A 17,285-nucleotide genomic window follows, 5' to 3' on the forward strand; every position below is an offset into this window, starting at 1 on the left:
TGTATGTATGCATTTATTTATTTATCTATTGCTAAAGGAACTCTGTTTAACTTTAATGAACTCCGTATAATCTGATTTTGGTCATAAGTGCTTATTAAAACCAAATAATGTCATACTACTGGGGATATACTTATGGCTGGATCAGAATACGACTTCTGGGAGCCATAACATCCATCTGATTTTTTTTTTTTTTAAATCTGACTTAATGCCTTCTTTCTGGTCTAGTTTGGACTTGCTGATGTTTAGCTAAGGGAGAAAAAGAAAAATAGAAATGGAGCTGAAGACTCCACCAAATCTAAACCAGGATTTGATCAGAAGCAATGTCAGATATTGAAGAGTGCCGGAAATGCTAAGGCTTTGTGCTCTCTACCTGTAACTACCTTTTTGTCTGGAGGAGCAATCCCTAAATATAAATCAGAGTACAAAGATCATGCTCACATAAAACATCTCTGGAGTCCATAGAGTTCTCTGTGACAGGCCTTTAAGTTCCATTTTCCTACTTATTCAGGCAATATGCCTACTGACAAATATATAGTGAAAGAAAATATGATCTAGGCTTTAATTCTCTAACAGACGTGGAGAGCTAATTGAATCATTGAAATTTCAGTAGATTAAAAAAAAATACTGACAAGCTCAAATTACCAGTGAGACAAATACCTTTTGTTTTTTTATCTGTTTCTAACAATTTGATTTATCTTGCATTCAGTCTTTTTTCACTGCATCCACCTTTTTTCATTACAACTTTCTCATCCTAGCTCTCTTTCCTGCCTGCCATTTTTCTCTCCACACTTCTCATTTCTACATTACACTTTAATTCCACTATTAGCCCTCTCTTGTTTCACTCAGTGAGCCAGACTGAGGGCTTTTTGTGGCAAAGGCAGTATGGTTAATCCTACAGCACACTGTAAAATGAACAAAAAATTCTGTCTAATATGTTTAAGCAATAAGTAAACTTCTAAAATCATCTTGTTTAAAAATTACAACACAGTGGAGGAGCAATGCAATATTATACAATCTTAAACCTTTGCCATGGTGTGAAAATGCACTCTAAAAGCCCCCATAGCCTTACAAATCATCCCTTAATTAGTTTTCTTTTATTGACAGAAACCAGAAGCAAGAATGGCCTAGTGTCTTCTAACTGTATTTTTTTTCCTCTTTAGACTTGTTGCTATATTTCACTTGGTACATGTTTTGAGAAAATAAAAAGTAGTAGGAGGGTAAGTCCTCCTGTATAAACTCATAAATCTTCAGCAAGTCATCTTCAAGATTGCTGGAGTGAAATGAAGCCCATGCTTCTTTTCCTTTACATTGATCTAGATACACTAATGGACCGTTGGCTCTGCACTATGTTGTTTCACATGATTTAGTTGAACTTTCTATCTAAAGATAACTGCAGGTTGAGTAGCAGGTGACAGTATATTCCTCAACAATTTTTCATTTTCTTATAGAGGATAATTTTTCCCAAAGTAAATATTTTCTATATATTTTTAATGATTATACTTATAACACAAAGAACAGCTACCAATTCTTGCTGCTACTGAGCACTCACGATGAGTACTTGCTTGATCAGATATTTGATTTTTTTTTATTCTGGAGTCATATATCCATTTGAATTATACATCTTTAATAACGGAAATGAAAATAATCTGATGATTACTATGAACAGAGATTGGCTCTTTTGAAGCAGCCTTTCATTGGTATTGTTTTGTGCACATTTTAATTCAATTATTAACCTACAGAGACTGTATAAAAGGCCAGATAGTACAACCAGTGAAGTGTTGGATTTTTAATTAATAGACACTCAACCAGCCACATCTTGGATTCTGTTTCCCACGGCATTATATGCATGAAAATGTTACATTTAATTGCCTGGAGTGAAAGCACAAACCTCTTTTCTTAGTTTTAATTAGGAAATATTTCTCCTTTTAGAGTGCCCTATGAATACTTCATGGCGGATAATCAGAACTGAAACATCATTTGTTCTGTTCTTGCTTCAAAAGTGTTTCTTTGATTACAAATAAACATTTATACTACATTAACTCCAAGAGAATCCATGTGGGTTTGAGGATGATATTGCACTAGATTCTTAGCAAGTAGAGATGAAAAATTCCTGAGACACAAATTACTGGAACAGAAGAAATGATGGAGAAATAATGAACAAGCAAATTAACTGTGCTTTTACAGATGTCCAGCAAAACTGATTGGTTTGTCTTTTTTTTTTTTTTTTTTAAATCGTAGGTAAACAGAAATGAAAAGTAGAAATTCTAACTTTGAAGGAATTTCTAGTTTTTATAAGTTTCATTTTCTTAAATTCTGGATTTCCTGATGGAAAATTAATCGTAATGGATAATTTCTCGCTAACATGAATAGTTTGGTTTGGTTCAGCTTATAACTGGTTAGGTTAAAAACAAAGCTATAGCAAAGAGAAGGCTAGATAAGCACCAAGAAAAGATAAATAAGTCTGAGTTCTTGTAGTTGTGGGGAAAGACTGCTGGGCATGAAATATTTTGTCAGCTGGAAGGGAACGAGTAGGAATGCAAGGAATTATATAGATGCTCCATAGCATATTGCTCAGAAGTAGAGGAGGAAACGTCCCACACCTTGACTGGTGTGTGTATGGGACTGCCTTGTGCAAAAATATCTCACTGTAGCCCTATATGCTGTTGATTAAGCTCTTGATTACAAAGGACATCTGAGACTATAAAAAAAGCAGTGCACAACAATCAGATGGGTTCCTCTACTGAAGCCTGTGTCAGAAGTTGCGGCTTTGTGGACCTTCCCATAAGAATTGATATTTAAATTGCAAGACACTGTTTGCATTTTTGTATGTGCACAGTCAACCAATACAGTGAAAACAATACTATAGTGTGTAGTGAATTTTGATTCTATTAAGTATATTTGAGTAGTTTTATATTAGCTATTTCAGCTGAGTAAGCTCAGTGTTTCATAGAAAGCCAATATAAAAATATTACAACAGTGACATGACATTTGCTTTCAAATTTAAACTGATGTTCTTGAAAAAAATTCATTAATCTTTTCAATCATCTCTGATTATCACAGTGTTTCTGTTCTATGCTACATTATTGCAAGGTCTTCTCCATGGCCTCCCTATGTTAATATCTCTATTTTATTAACACTTTTTTTTTTTTTATTTCATTGGAAAGACTATTAGAAGAAAGCAAAAGTGATTTCCTTTGATATCTTCAATTTACCTGATAATTGTTTCTTAAGCTCTAGACATCTTGTTGCTTGAGTAATTGTTACTTAATAAAAAAATAATAGATTTTGAGTATCTTGTGACAACTTGATAAATCTTGATTTTGAGAGAAGTGCTTTTCAATGGACAGTTTTGTTGCATTGTATTTTATAAACCTACAACGCTAAAAATGGGTAAGTAAGCTCTCAGCTTTGAAATTAAAGTATTTGCCCTTTCTAGCACTCACTAAGGGGAAGGAACTCTCAGTTTCTTGTCTTCTAATATTTGATAGATTATGGACTGCTTGCTCATCTTGTTATGTCAGGTTTGAAACTGAGCTTTAGGAATTCAGTAATAACTGTATTTTCCTGAGATTAAATCACAGATGAAGACTTTTTCTCTTATTTCTTTGTTATTAAATTTCTATTATTTTGAGTGTCCTTTAGGAAATTATCTTCTTCCTGTCCGAGTACCTGCACATATGAGTGATCGTTATGTTTACACGGTGCTTAAATTTTGTATAATGCAAACCCGATAAAACTAAAATACAAACATTGCATTGAGATTAGTGTTATACTTAAAGATATGTTTTCGGGAAAGAAATCTAAATAGGCTTCTTAAATGATAGTCAAAATAAGATGCATTAAAAATATTTGAAATTGTGGATGTAGGCTATCTCAGCTACATCAAGACAAGCCTCAAGAAAGACACTTTGAAAATGCTTCAATATTCAGGTTTGTAGAATAATAAAATGCAAGTTTAAAATAATTCATCACGTCTTACACAGGCAGCATGGGCTATAGCAGGCAACCGTAAGTACGTGTTCTAAAACAGCTGCTTATGACACACAGATTGCTTGCAGCCCTGGTAAGAGCAGATTACAGTTATCAAGCATTTGATCCAAAGAGCTTGTGCTGCTCTTCTGAGGCTTCACAATACAAAAGGGTACTCATTTTATACAGTGTGCTAGACAAAGAACTACAGCCACTACACAGTAACCCAGCAAGAGGTAGATTTATTAACCTCACACATCTCTTGAAGAGATATCCTGAATGAAAAAGCCAGTTCTTATAGCTTTATTGCAGATCTTGGGTTCTCTTGAGTTCAGGCATTGGTGAATAAAAGGCAGCCAATTTTAGAATTCCCTCTGGGTTGTTTCTGAACTTGTCAGAAGATAGGGCCAGTGCTAATTTTCCAGCAGTATCAGACTACTCTTTCTTTTTTTTTTTTTTTAATCATGAGGTACCACTGACTGAAACTGGCTCTTCTGTGTGAAGGCACTATTGTACAATTAACTCCCTTTTCCTACTAGCTTCCAGAAGGAGGGCTACTGCATCGTGTTTATAGATGCTCCAGCATCTTTTCTTAGTCACGAAAGTAGTGACCGTATTAAGCGATAACTAAACATACACAGATATCCTTTGATATTCACCTCTGTCAGAAAGAAAAGAACAATTGCCTAAAGTGAACAGTTCTCTTCTCACTCCCTGTGGACCAATAAATCATGAATGGGTTATGGCTTGCACTGTACCTAAACGTCAGCATTACACCCAATGATTGGTGGGAGTATTTAGTCAAATTCCACACACAGGACACCTAATATCTTAGGTGTCTAATATCTTAGATATTAGAGATTTTTATGCCAAGTGCATCTTTTGCCACTGCTGTCATTGCACAACTGAGGTGACTGGCAGTCTAGTGGTTTTGCAGAAAACCACTGAGAAGTGGTCTGAAAAGAACAGTCTCACTTCTCAGAAGCGGAAGTGCACCTATTGACAGAGTTAGACTAATATACAGACAACTACTATTCCTGTATAAAGAGTAACGTCTCTGTGAACCAACAGTAACTCGTAAACAGTCATGAACTGTAGCCTTTGGTAAAGGACTATGTCACCATGCTAAGGAAACATAATTACCAATGGATGATGTATGTATGTATTGCAGCTGCTAATACAGATTAAATAATTAAATAATAATTAAAAAGTTATATATCTATTACTCTGAAGCTACTTGGGATTTAAGAAACAAAATTGCTACAGGTTGTGAAGCTCTGAAGTGAATAGTTTATTCACAAAAAAAAGTGGAGCTAAAAATATCCCTATCTGATCATTTGAATAACACACTGAAAGCATCACTGCCATGCTCAGATTGTACCTCATTCAAACTGTTGTCATCTGTCTTCTTCTCCTGACTGAGTTTTCCAGAGGGGATGGAGAGGACAGCAGCAGCCCTTGCTCCTTAGCAGAAGAGATAACCTTCTTCAGTAAGCATCACTTGCACTCCTGTCTCCTGCCCCAAGAGTTAAACAGTAATGAGAGGGGACAGGAAGGCAGTGAGGTGCTCAGCTGGTGGGAGAGAAGACAAGCATCTTCACCACAAACTTTCTAGGCAATTACCTCTAGATCTACTAGGGTTCTGAAGGGTGTATGCTGCCCTGCATTAATATTGTCCTTATTACACCAAGTTTCTTTAAATTAGTTTATCTTTTCTGGATATTGCTAGGAAAAGACAGATGCTGCAGCCTGTGTTTTAGTGATGGAAACAAGACATTCAATGAATGACACATCACTGATGACACCGTTTGGTCCTTCATGTGTCCTACAAAATACAACTACCTTCAGCTCCTCTGATAAATTCTTTGCCTTTTAGACATACAGCTCACTGGTTGTTGTCAGGGGTCAGTGCAGGCTGGCAGCTGCCTGCAGGCTTCTATACTCATGCTCTCCCCTTCCTTCCCTTTCACTCTTCTCTCTCCAGCTTCCTCCTCCCTTCATTCATCTCTGCCTCTTCTCTTTCCTTCTCTCTGCTCTCCTCCCTGGATGGTGCAGTGCCAGGGCACCAAGGCCGGTGGCTGGAGCAGGTTCAGGGCTGGGAGACAGCACACAAGTATGTTGGAAGGCCTCTCTCACCTGGCAGCTTCTATCTTTTAGAAAGAGCTGATGGCTGAACTCCAGCAAGGACACTAACAGCTGCAATGTTTTACTTGTACCTGCCCTGGCTGAGTGTGTCTGTCGATAAAAATCCAGCAACGAGTTCAGTCAGAGGTTGCAGCAGTTTAAGTGATCAGATTTCTGCTGACTGCCAATCAGTACGTAGAGTGTCCAGTTAAAAGCCCAGAAGTATTACAGCACCATTTCCACCTTAAAAAAAGTTTGGGATGGAAAGCATTGTCTTGGGGCATCAGGCATGCTACTACTCTCATTCATTTCTGGCAGCAGTTGGAGCTCCTGGCTAGTCCTGCACCTTGCATCTGAGCGAGGAACAGGCTACCCTGGCTGTAGGTCTATTCAGCGTTTGTCCTGCAGGTCTGCCTCACGGTTCAGGCACCTCCATGCCCTTAAAAACTTGTGATGAGTGAAATGGAATAACAGCCTTTGAAAAATAACTATCTTTATTATGATAAACAACATATCATCAGAGGTAAATATGAATTATTCTGGAAGATAGCCTCCCAATCCAGGTGTCTTAGCCTTTGGGCAACTACGGGTCCATCAGGAGTGAAGATTTTGTGTGTCTTCCTCTTGCTGTGCCAGGGTAACCTCAACTACATTGTATTGCCTTATGCAATAAGAGATTTCCTCAGAGAGAGGAGAGAGGGAGAAAGTCAACTTGACTGACTGAAGCAGCTTAGAGGGCCATTTGTGGAAAAAAGCTACAGTTACCACAGTCACTTGATTGGATATTGCTCCTTAAAGGAAAGAGTGGGAAGGAGCAAATGAAAGATGGTATTATCAAAGACTCATCACTTCTAGCTGGAGTAGATGATATCACAGAGGGATTTATCACTGTTTCTTTGACTGCTGAAATGCACAAAGAGAGTAATCCATCGAGGAGGATCCAGCAGCTGCATTGGGAAGATTGGAGAATTTAGCTTTGAATGACCTCCTTGTAAGCTCATTGCTTATTGTCAAGAAAGCCATAAACGCTGACTTTATGTGAGTGATTCACAGTGGGAATGGGAAAGATTTAACAAGCCTAGAAATAAAATGTTAGTTTTGAGTGGGCGTTTTAGTTTTATTTAGGTATATTACTTCCTCATCCTGTCCTTCAATGTGATAATTGTTTCAGTCCTGCCACAGTGCTTTTGGCATATTTTTCTCTTAATAAACTTTCTTAGAGGTAGGATTGTCTTAAGCTTCTTCTCCAACATGGTCACCAGATTTCACCTCAATCAGTTTATTTTTGTGCCACTATTACCCTAAAACCCTCATAATTCTTCAGGTGCTGTCATTCTCAAGATAGATATTAAAGGAGTTCTCTACCTTTACACTGAAAAAACTGGAGAATCTTGTGAATCCTCTCATCCATTTTCATGCTATGCTGAAAGATTCAAGACAGGAAATCTACCCCTTTTTGACACTTCATTGATACATAATACGCTATGATGACAGCTGCCTTTAAAAGTCAGCAGTCTGTGGGTCAGAAAATCTCTCAACAAACTTCTTCAGAACCATTGTGGTTTTGTAGGCTTGATTTGTTGATACCTAATTTTTTCAGAACAGCTATTTAGACTTCTGTAAATAAATTTACATGAGGAGAATTGCATAGCAACAGTGGGATTTTCACTCTAATTTCCATTTCAAACTGTCAGAGATGTTAGCTATTTTCTGGTTTTGTTCTTCATCTGTCAGAGCTTCAGGTACTGTCACTCTCTTTCTTTATCTTTCTTTCTCTATGTCTTTCTTTACCACTTCAACTTTGGGAGATAGCCTAGTTTATGTCCTTAATATATGCGCGAGCTGATTAAATCAATGAACCACACTTTATTCTGGATCTATTTTATCTATTTTTGTATCAGTCACCATGCTGCTCCTTACCTAAAAACATCCTCTATATTTTGACAAAGATGGAGACATTTATGCCAAACTTCAGCATAGACCACCCTGATTTTATTTAGAATACCTTCACTATGATTAGTCACACAGTCTGGACAGTTATGCAGAAAATGGTTGGAAATAAAACAAACACCCAGTGCTGATAATGTCAGTGTACAACTTTTAAGGCTGTATGCAAGTGTAGCTATTAAATCTGTATCTCTACCTGTTGTTTAGATATTTCATTAATCATAGTTAAATAGCTATTAAAACCTTTCAGATGCTTTCTGAATTCTCAGAGAGGTATCTATGGTATTCATTAGGCAATTACGGTATATCCGGTAAACAGTATTGTATAAATTCAGGGAAATATCACCATTTATTAGAACAAAAACATAACAAAGACCTTAAGTGAATTACACAAGGACACATCGGAGTCTGTCAGCTGAAAAGGCTGGGGATGAGTCAGGCGTACTAACCAGTTTTGATTACATACTCCCCCCCTCAAGCATGAACTCCCCCTTGCACCAGAAGAGGAAACATGGTACAGAATGTAATGGTACAAAAGCACCAGCCTACAGTGGCTGAAATACACTGTCATTTCAGTTCACTTGTTGAAGCAGTACTGCCTGCCTTAAGCATCCTGATCTTTTGAGTTATTAACTCTAATAAAAGATCATTAGTAAGATAAATTACTTAAATTTGCCCCTCATTTCTGTGCTCCCAGTAGACCATGTCATGATGGCAGGGGGCCACATTAGGGTCTCTGTGACAACAGAAATCTGATTGAGAATAACTTGATTCCTATTGAGGAATTTTAGTATGAAGACTAAGTGGCTCAGTGAACATGAACAAGAGTCTATGTGAGACAGTGTCTTATGACAATAAGGCTGCCTTCTGATACCAGAAGGTTTTGGTTGGGAAAGCGTTTAATTTGAAACCAAACTGCTAAAGGTCTGTGTAAGTTTGAATGTTCAATATATTTTCTTAAAAAAAGAAAAAAAAGGTCCATTCAAGATTCATTTATTATGTGGAAACATATTCCTCGATCATTCTAATATTTACTAGTGAGCCTGATAAGTTTACAGCTTTCTTAAATGTCTTTGTAAGGACATCGTTGACCGCCTACAATCTTGCATATTTGTTTATTGCCAACTACTTTTTCTGGCAGGCAAATCTCTTTAGGAATATTTATATGCTGACACCTAGTGGCTTTAAATTAAATGTTGCCTCGTAGATAGCCAGTGACATATTATTACTTGATGTCCTCTCCATTTCTTTGAAGTGGTTGTTTGCATTCTATCAGACATATTTTTTTTCTTTCTTTTTTTATTTTAAATGGATGGACACCTGCTTGAATAACACTGAACTAGTTTATGTGGTACATTAAAGTCTATTGATATTAATTCTGCCTATGATGAGAGTGAAAACATTCAGATGTCTTTTCCAAATCCAGTGTTAGAAAAGATATTTATGTGCTTTGGCTTTTTTATTTTCACCATATATTTTAGTCTAGCAAAGTCCTATCATTCCAGAGGAACTCTTCAAAAGAATAGACTTAATAAGGCCTTATGACAGGCCATGGAATTGTAAGATCTAACATTTCCACATCCAGTAAATAATAACCCACAAACACAAAGAATTACCTTTGTTCCTATCTAAGAGAAATTCTTTTCTGCCACTTAAGGTAAGAGTACATGTCATTTGTTTCAGTGATTGGGGAAATGTGTTGGGTTGACATAGATCCCTAGAAAAAATTGTTTACTCCGGCCTTTTGAAGATTGGAGCTTTGTTTAAATCTTTTTTTTTATTTTATTTTTTTTTTTGATAACTGATTTTTTTCCCCAATATGTACCACATTCTACAAAGGTCTCAGGAATATAAGTTATCTCAATTGTAATGAAGATTTGCTATAGGTAATGAAGTAAGGATAAAACCAAACTAAAAGAATGTTTTAAATATTTACATTTAAGCTTTCTCAGAGAAGTATTAGGGTCAAGCAGCTTTTATTCTTGAGGGTAACTGTATGCTGGAAGTATAATTGGTTTATTATGTTAGTTGTCCTCTTGTTTTAAGGGCCAAAATAATTAATAGACAAATGGAAACAGTATAATAAACCACATTTATTAGCCAAGAATCACATTATTATTGAGAACTACTTAATATTTACAGGGGAGTTTATTCCTTACTGCCTTATACTACAGAGAGGGGCAAGATAGTTATTACAGTAAATTTAACTTTTTAAGTTTGTTTTATTAACTACTCCTTAAAATCCAAAGTAAATTATTTCTTATTTCATTAGTTGTTTTAAGGCAGTGTAAATATTGCCCATTTTCTATATCAGTCTGAGAATGAAAGAAACTCAGATTATTTTCTGACAATAATAAAGATATATTGTCTTCTGTTTATACAAGCACTTTTGGATATTTGATCAAGATTCAGATCAGCTAACTGGTCTTCTAAAACTGACTTAACCTTTATAAGTCTGGCAAGTGTCTGAGACTCAACTACTATCCCTGAACGATGTAAACCTTCCACTTCAATACTGGGTAAAAGTTCTTCCAAAGTCCGAGCATCCAAATTACTGTTTGGGCTTGATTGCCAGTGGGGATTTTGTTGTTTATTTTTTTCCTTTTTTGATTCTCTTTAAGAAACCATACAGCTTAAAGTCTGATTATCTGGGGCTGCTGAGAGAGATGAATATATATTTCAGATTAATAAAAGTGCAGACCTTAGCAATTTGTCTCTCATTTCCATGGTAAAATTGCATTGGTGTTGAACATCACTACGTATTATCTTCAGTTACCATTTTACTTCCTTTTGACATCACACCATGAAAGTAGTTCAAATGTGTAGTTCTTTATTTGCTTGTAAGTCTCATTTTTGGTTGCACAGGAAACACGGAAAAATATCTTGTGTTATACCAGTGATGGATTAGTAGAAAGACAATTTAAAAACAGAAGATCAGAGAGCTTCCTTTTGGCTGTAGAGGAAAAGGAACGCAACAAATTCTTTTCAAGCTTACATGCTGCTGCTGTTCATCACAGTAATGGAGAGTCTTTTATATAGAAATGAAAACAGTTGAAATACATAGTAGCTTTTGCTGACTCAATGACACTCCATTTTTTAATTGCAATTTCTGTATGAGAATCATGGGGTTTTTTGTTTCTTTAACAGGCCATAAGTGTTTTGCAATCACGTATTTTGTTTTTTTTTTTTTTAAATGTTAACATAGAACAATTAATATTGTTTCACAAACGCAGTGAGGCTTTGATACCTACTCATGAAAGATAAAACCAATGTACCTTAAACATCTTCCAGATGGCACTTCTTCTTTGAAACACCTAAGAACTCACCCTTTTAAAATAACAGGTTAAATAGCTTATTTTAAGTCTAGTGGGAAGTTTTGCATGATATTTTGCTTTTTTCAATGAAAAAGTTTTCTGTACTCAAAAATTTCTACAGAAGATGCTTATTTCAACTTGGTAATTTTAAGCCTCAGTTAAAGAACTGAAAATGAGAAAACACATAAATCTCCATTACAGAGATGAAGTTTTTAACTGCTCTCATTTTTTATTTTCTGGAGTGAGAACCATGGTCTTCATGAGAAGACAATAAATAAAATAGAGGTTAATTTTCTTCCATATATTTTCATTCTAAAGAAGGCAGATTCTGTTATATTGATCCAGACTTTGGTTAATCCTTTAATTGAAAAGGCACTATCTTTTATGCAGCTTCCATTTTTTTCTTTTCAGACTCATACTCAGTAACTTCATTTCTTACTGTCCTTGATTTGTTCTACAGCTTCCAAACCTAATACTCACAGAACATGTTGTATGTTAGCTATTATCCCTACCTTGCCCTAAATGGGCATGAGATTTGGACACCTCGTTAAAATGGATTTATATTTTCTACATAGAAAAAAAAAAGTTACTTTGATAACCCTGGTGCATTCTCCACCCATATCAGCACTATACAAACCTTTCTGCTTTTGTGATTTAGGACAAGCAATCAATTTTTCAGTCACTTGGTGAATTTCCACTTGGTGTCTTCCCTCGTTTCTTCATTCTCCTCCTATGTCTAAAAGTCCATCCTTGGGAGCTTGTCTTTCCAGTTTAACTCAGACAATGTTATATTGTGTTATGCCAGTAAAACATTAAAATTATTTATAGCATCATGGAGCTGATTTTCAGATTCAGACTTAGTCTGATGTTCTAAGGTAGAAAAGGGGCAGATTCCACAATTTCCAGATTATAGGTATTCTTCACTATCTTTTGAGTCTACACTTTAAATATTAAGAATCTAGTTCAGTCTTTGGCTGGAACGGTCAAAAATGAGCTCTTTACTTTGCATTTTACTTTTTTTTTGTGCATATTTTTAAATATTGTGTTTTCAGGTATCAAATCTACTAATGAGATTGACTTAAGACAATGCCTTTACATTCTTCAAATTATATTCAGCATATTTTCCAAAACTCATTGTTTTTTAAATTTTAATAAATCTTTACCTCCTTAATGTGAGGGTAAGCATGCATATGTGTGTACATATATAACTATATTAGATAAATAGCCTTTCTTGTCCTACAATGCCCTATTTGCAGCCAGGGCAACCATTAGAAAACCTTACAAAGTCAAAAGACACTGTTTCCTTGGCAACAGGACCCATGTAAAATCTCACAGAACACCTGTCTTTTCTACTCAAATTTCATTCTGCTAGTAGTTGGAAAAGTGGTTTTCTACTTCACTATTTCACTTAAAATAATGAATCACGGTGAGGGAATACATCTGAAGACCCATAGTAGGAAAAAAATCTGTTAATCTCTCGAAGTATTTGACCCTTTTCTAGGGATTAGCATTTTACCAATAAAACATATATTTTACTCAGACTTCTTAATAAAAACTTTGCAGTCAGTAACATTACTTAACTTAAAAAAAACCCATCTAGGTATAGCAGGAACTTACACAGTGTGAAATGACAATGCATTACTAACATCGCTTCTCCGTTGTCACCCTTAGGCTTTCTTGTCAGCCCGAATTCATAATTCATAAAACATAGTAATATAAAAGGGCAATGTGCCTGAGTGCTTGAGAAAATTACTGTCAACTTCTACTTTATAAATTTTTAAAATTATACATTTTTGTCGTTGTTTTGACTCCTTCAAATATTGAGGGGTTTTCCCCTCTTTCATCCTTCCCTTATTTAAACCTCCCACTTTTCTGCAATTGTGTCACATGTAATAAAATCAAGTTTTACTATACACTGTACCTGCATACTATACTGTCTCTGTGGTGCCATTTCTTGACACCTACTGTACCCTGAAATTTGCTTTAATTATTGTCTTCTTTTGTGAAGTATTCCTATTAAGAAATTTGGACATCAAAAGTAGTTCTATTAAGACAGCAAAGTACATTGCTAAATGTATTTCTGAGGAAGTAGCATTTCACATCTGAGGTAGGTGTTACCTGAAGGTCTCAATATAGTTACTGATATTTGTTCTCAGAAGCATCTTGCGTCAGCAAAGAAATATGTTTAAAGCTTTTTATTTCTGCTGGATAAAAGCCAGAATAATTATGTGTCATGGATTCTCCGCAGGCATGATCGTTATCACTTGTTATTTGCTCAGTCAGGTTCACCATTTTGCTACATGTACTTTACTTATTACTGTGATAGAAAAGAATGAAATGGGTCATTCACTTCATTCTAAGTTTGGCATACATAAGATACTCCTTAACCAAAAAAATATGGTTTAGTGACACAATGACTGTATTTGCTTATTCTGACTTCAATCCCAATGGTTATCTCACAGCTTTATTGTCAGGCACCTTCTGTTCACAAGCAGGTAACTCTCGATAACCAGTGATACTGTGGAAAGCACTAAGTTTTCCATTAGCAAGCATGCTGTCACTGTTGATAGTTTCAGAGTTGCATGACTTGCTAAATGGGGAGGTGAAACCTCAACTTCTGAAAACTGTTTGTGCCTTGGTCATAGCCTTGAACCCAAAGCCTATTAATTTCCTGTAAACCTGAATTATACCAAACCAGATTCTGGACCTTAATATTATGTATACTATTTAGAATATTTTTTAGAGTAGAGTTAGCAATTAATGACTAACCTGATGGATCTCTGTAGTCTTATACAATCTGCTCTGAATCTAATTTTGACCATTACAGAATAAGAACAATTGAAATGACTTTTTGCTCACAAACATTACATTGACAGTTTATGTTCATTTCTATCTAATAAAGTCAGTCTGAGCTCCAAAGTGTTACAGCAATACTTGCAAGAGGTAGCTGAAGATTTTCTTTTATATGGGTGATGTTTCAGCATTGTCAGATGTCTTCTCCTCTAAAATGTTTATCAAGCCTTATCCCTCTGTTGGCATGGACATCTTGCCCAGCTTGGGGCAAACGTATCATAGCCCTAGTAGCTGAGAGAATTCTTTTCATTGGGATTAAATGTTTTAATGAGTTAATGTTACTACGCTGATAACATTCAGTTAAACGAATTTTACTCTTGGAGATTTTCATTAAGTCATGAGACTCTTCAGGCTGAAGCAGACAAAATTAAAAACTCTTTGATCAATTTCCAGGTTAAAAAAAATAAATAAAAAATTAGTGAAATTCTGGACAAAAGAACCACAGAGAAAGTTGCACAGAACTTAATTTTGAAGAAGTTCTAGGCTAACATATTAGTTAGACTTATTAGTCCATTTGTCCATTTTTGGTTTTTTTTTTAGATGTGTCATCATGCCCTCCAAGGCTCAACACAATAAAATATAAATATAGCAATCTCATAAAATGAATAGTTATGTCCTTCCCTAGGATGCAGTTCAGACTGGAAGGTAGCTACAAGAACCTGTCTGGATCCTCATAAGTGCGTTCTTCAATTCTAGACATTTTGTGGAGATGATAATGTTCCACTTAGTTAATGCAAACTAAACTCTAGATTTCTCCTCCAACATGCACTACATGATGGGGCTTTTTGCAGATTTCCTAGTCTGTCTGTGGAGACAAATGTGACTTATAAAATCAGGCTCTTATGTCATGTAAAATGGTGAAAAATTGCAATTTAATTCAGATTTTAGTTCAAATAACCAAAAGTAATTATCAAGTAGAAAATGAGATATAAATTGAGTACAATTGATAGTGGAGGACTTAACTTAAAAAAGAATTTTGATCTTCTACTGAATGGGCGTTTAGAGACTAAATTGGTGCACAACTTTCATCAGAACAGTCTAGAATCCATTTAGATGTGCAAAATTATACTAAGTCATCTATGACTGTACATCCATGTTTCATAGAAAAAGAGAGATTCAATGTATTCAAGACTACTCATAAATAAAATAAAGCAAACCAAATTAATAGCATTACCGTCTCTCCCTGATGTCTTTCCAGTTTTGAGTCTTTTCTCAAGGATCATAAACATTTTGTGGAAAAAGGATGTAAAAGTGACCTTTCAAACTTGATCTTGATTCATGAATTTATATTACAATTATATTTCTAAAACTAATAAATTGCACTATAAAATCATATATTTGGGGATATATCCTGAATGACATGTTTATTCTACTACAAGGATACAAAATACTTTGGCATATACATTGGGATAACTAGGAAGGGAAGAGAAATGTGCTTCATTGCATACAATCATGAAACCAGGACAAATTTAGGGTTCCTTTCCCAAGAAGCATTCCTGATTCTCTCTTTGTAGATATAACCAGAGAAAGAATATCTTCTCAAAGATTAATTTAGAGCATCTAATTTGCGCAATTACTATGAATTTCCTTCTGGCATACTCTTTCTATGTTTCTCTTCACTGAGTTCCTGCAAAGCTGTGGAGGCTGAAGCTCGATGGAGAACACTGCACTGGGAACAGGTTTTGACCCCACAGATCTAAAATACAATTCTTCTAGAGTCACTTGTACTCAGTATACTGGAAGTCTTGGTCCTATCTGAACTAAAGTATATTAGATAAACTTTTCACCAATCGTCTGAGCTGATTGTGATTGGAGTAGGTTAAAACACACAAATTTGCAACAGTTCGCAAGTAGGGGATTTAGGGCTTGTATTACACTTTTTTCTTTTTTAATATGACAGTGTAGTTCATCAGTAAAAGTAAAGATAAAATTATGAAAAATAATTTCCATTTGCATTATTTTATGGCATGTCTGCATAACTATAAGGAGGAAGCTAAATCTTTGGCCAAATTCAAAATTTTGCATAAAAATCAGGATAAACATGCATATTCTGTAGAAACACAGAAAGAAATTCAAACTGCAACGTCCCTTTAATTTTATATCTTTCATAGATGGTGCATTTCCTATTCTGCCTTAAAGAAGTTGCCATATCTGCTAGTGAGTTAAAAGTAGGAGCCTTGTTGTGATTTTGTTTTCAAAGAATGAGACGCTTCATGTTTTTCTTTCAAAGCATATTTTTTTCAGTCAGCTATGCTGATACCTTCAGCAGCACTTGACATATGCTCAGAGAAAATGCTTAGTGACAGGAAAGTCTGGTTCTGAGTATTAGAAACAGGGACAACTGTTCTCATTTACCAAAAAAATATAAAGGTTCTTACCTTGTAGTTTATGCTCCACTGTCATGAAATAATTCTTTTTTGACAGAAAAACAAGTGTCTTTAGATTCTTCCTTACCCTCTGCAGATGTCGAGAACTTAAATTCTTTTTTTTTTCACTGTTTTTCACTTTGTCTTCTTTTTTTTTTTAGCATCTGAATGTAATCACAGACGCAAAACTGTATGACTTCCATCATTTCATAGATTGAAACTTATGTCATCACAATGTACCAAGCATCCAGTTGCAGGCTAAATTTTCTTTGTTATCCAGTTTTATAAGTCTTACAATCAAGATTTTTTATTTGCTATGATAGAAATTATACTATTTAAAGTAAATTATACTTCATACTTTCACAACACATATATGCACAAACATCAAAGCAATGTAAAATATGTTCTAGGAAGAACAGAAGATGCCAAGAAATGTCAACTAGAAAATAATAATGATGCCAAAACTTTTCAGCTACCTAATGCCTACAGGGACCCCTGTGATTAACATTAAGATAAAACATTCAATAGGAAATAAATGTCGTCAGTTATTATATTTCTTAGATAATGCAAGAATCAGAGTACCATCACTGGCTTGTTACAACAATAGATAACATAGTTGAAATATCACTTTCAGTGATTATGCAATAGTACTTTCTTTGAAGGGTGCTTTGAGACATGCATATTAAAAGTCAGTGTATTGTGAGATGGCTTT

Source organism: Cuculus canorus, chromosome 2 (assembly GCF_017976375.1).
Source record: "Cuculus canorus isolate bCucCan1 chromosome 2, bCucCan1.pri, whole genome shotgun sequence".
In the NCBI taxonomy this organism is placed as follows: domain Eukaryota; kingdom Metazoa; phylum Chordata; class Aves; order Cuculiformes; family Cuculidae; genus Cuculus; species Cuculus canorus.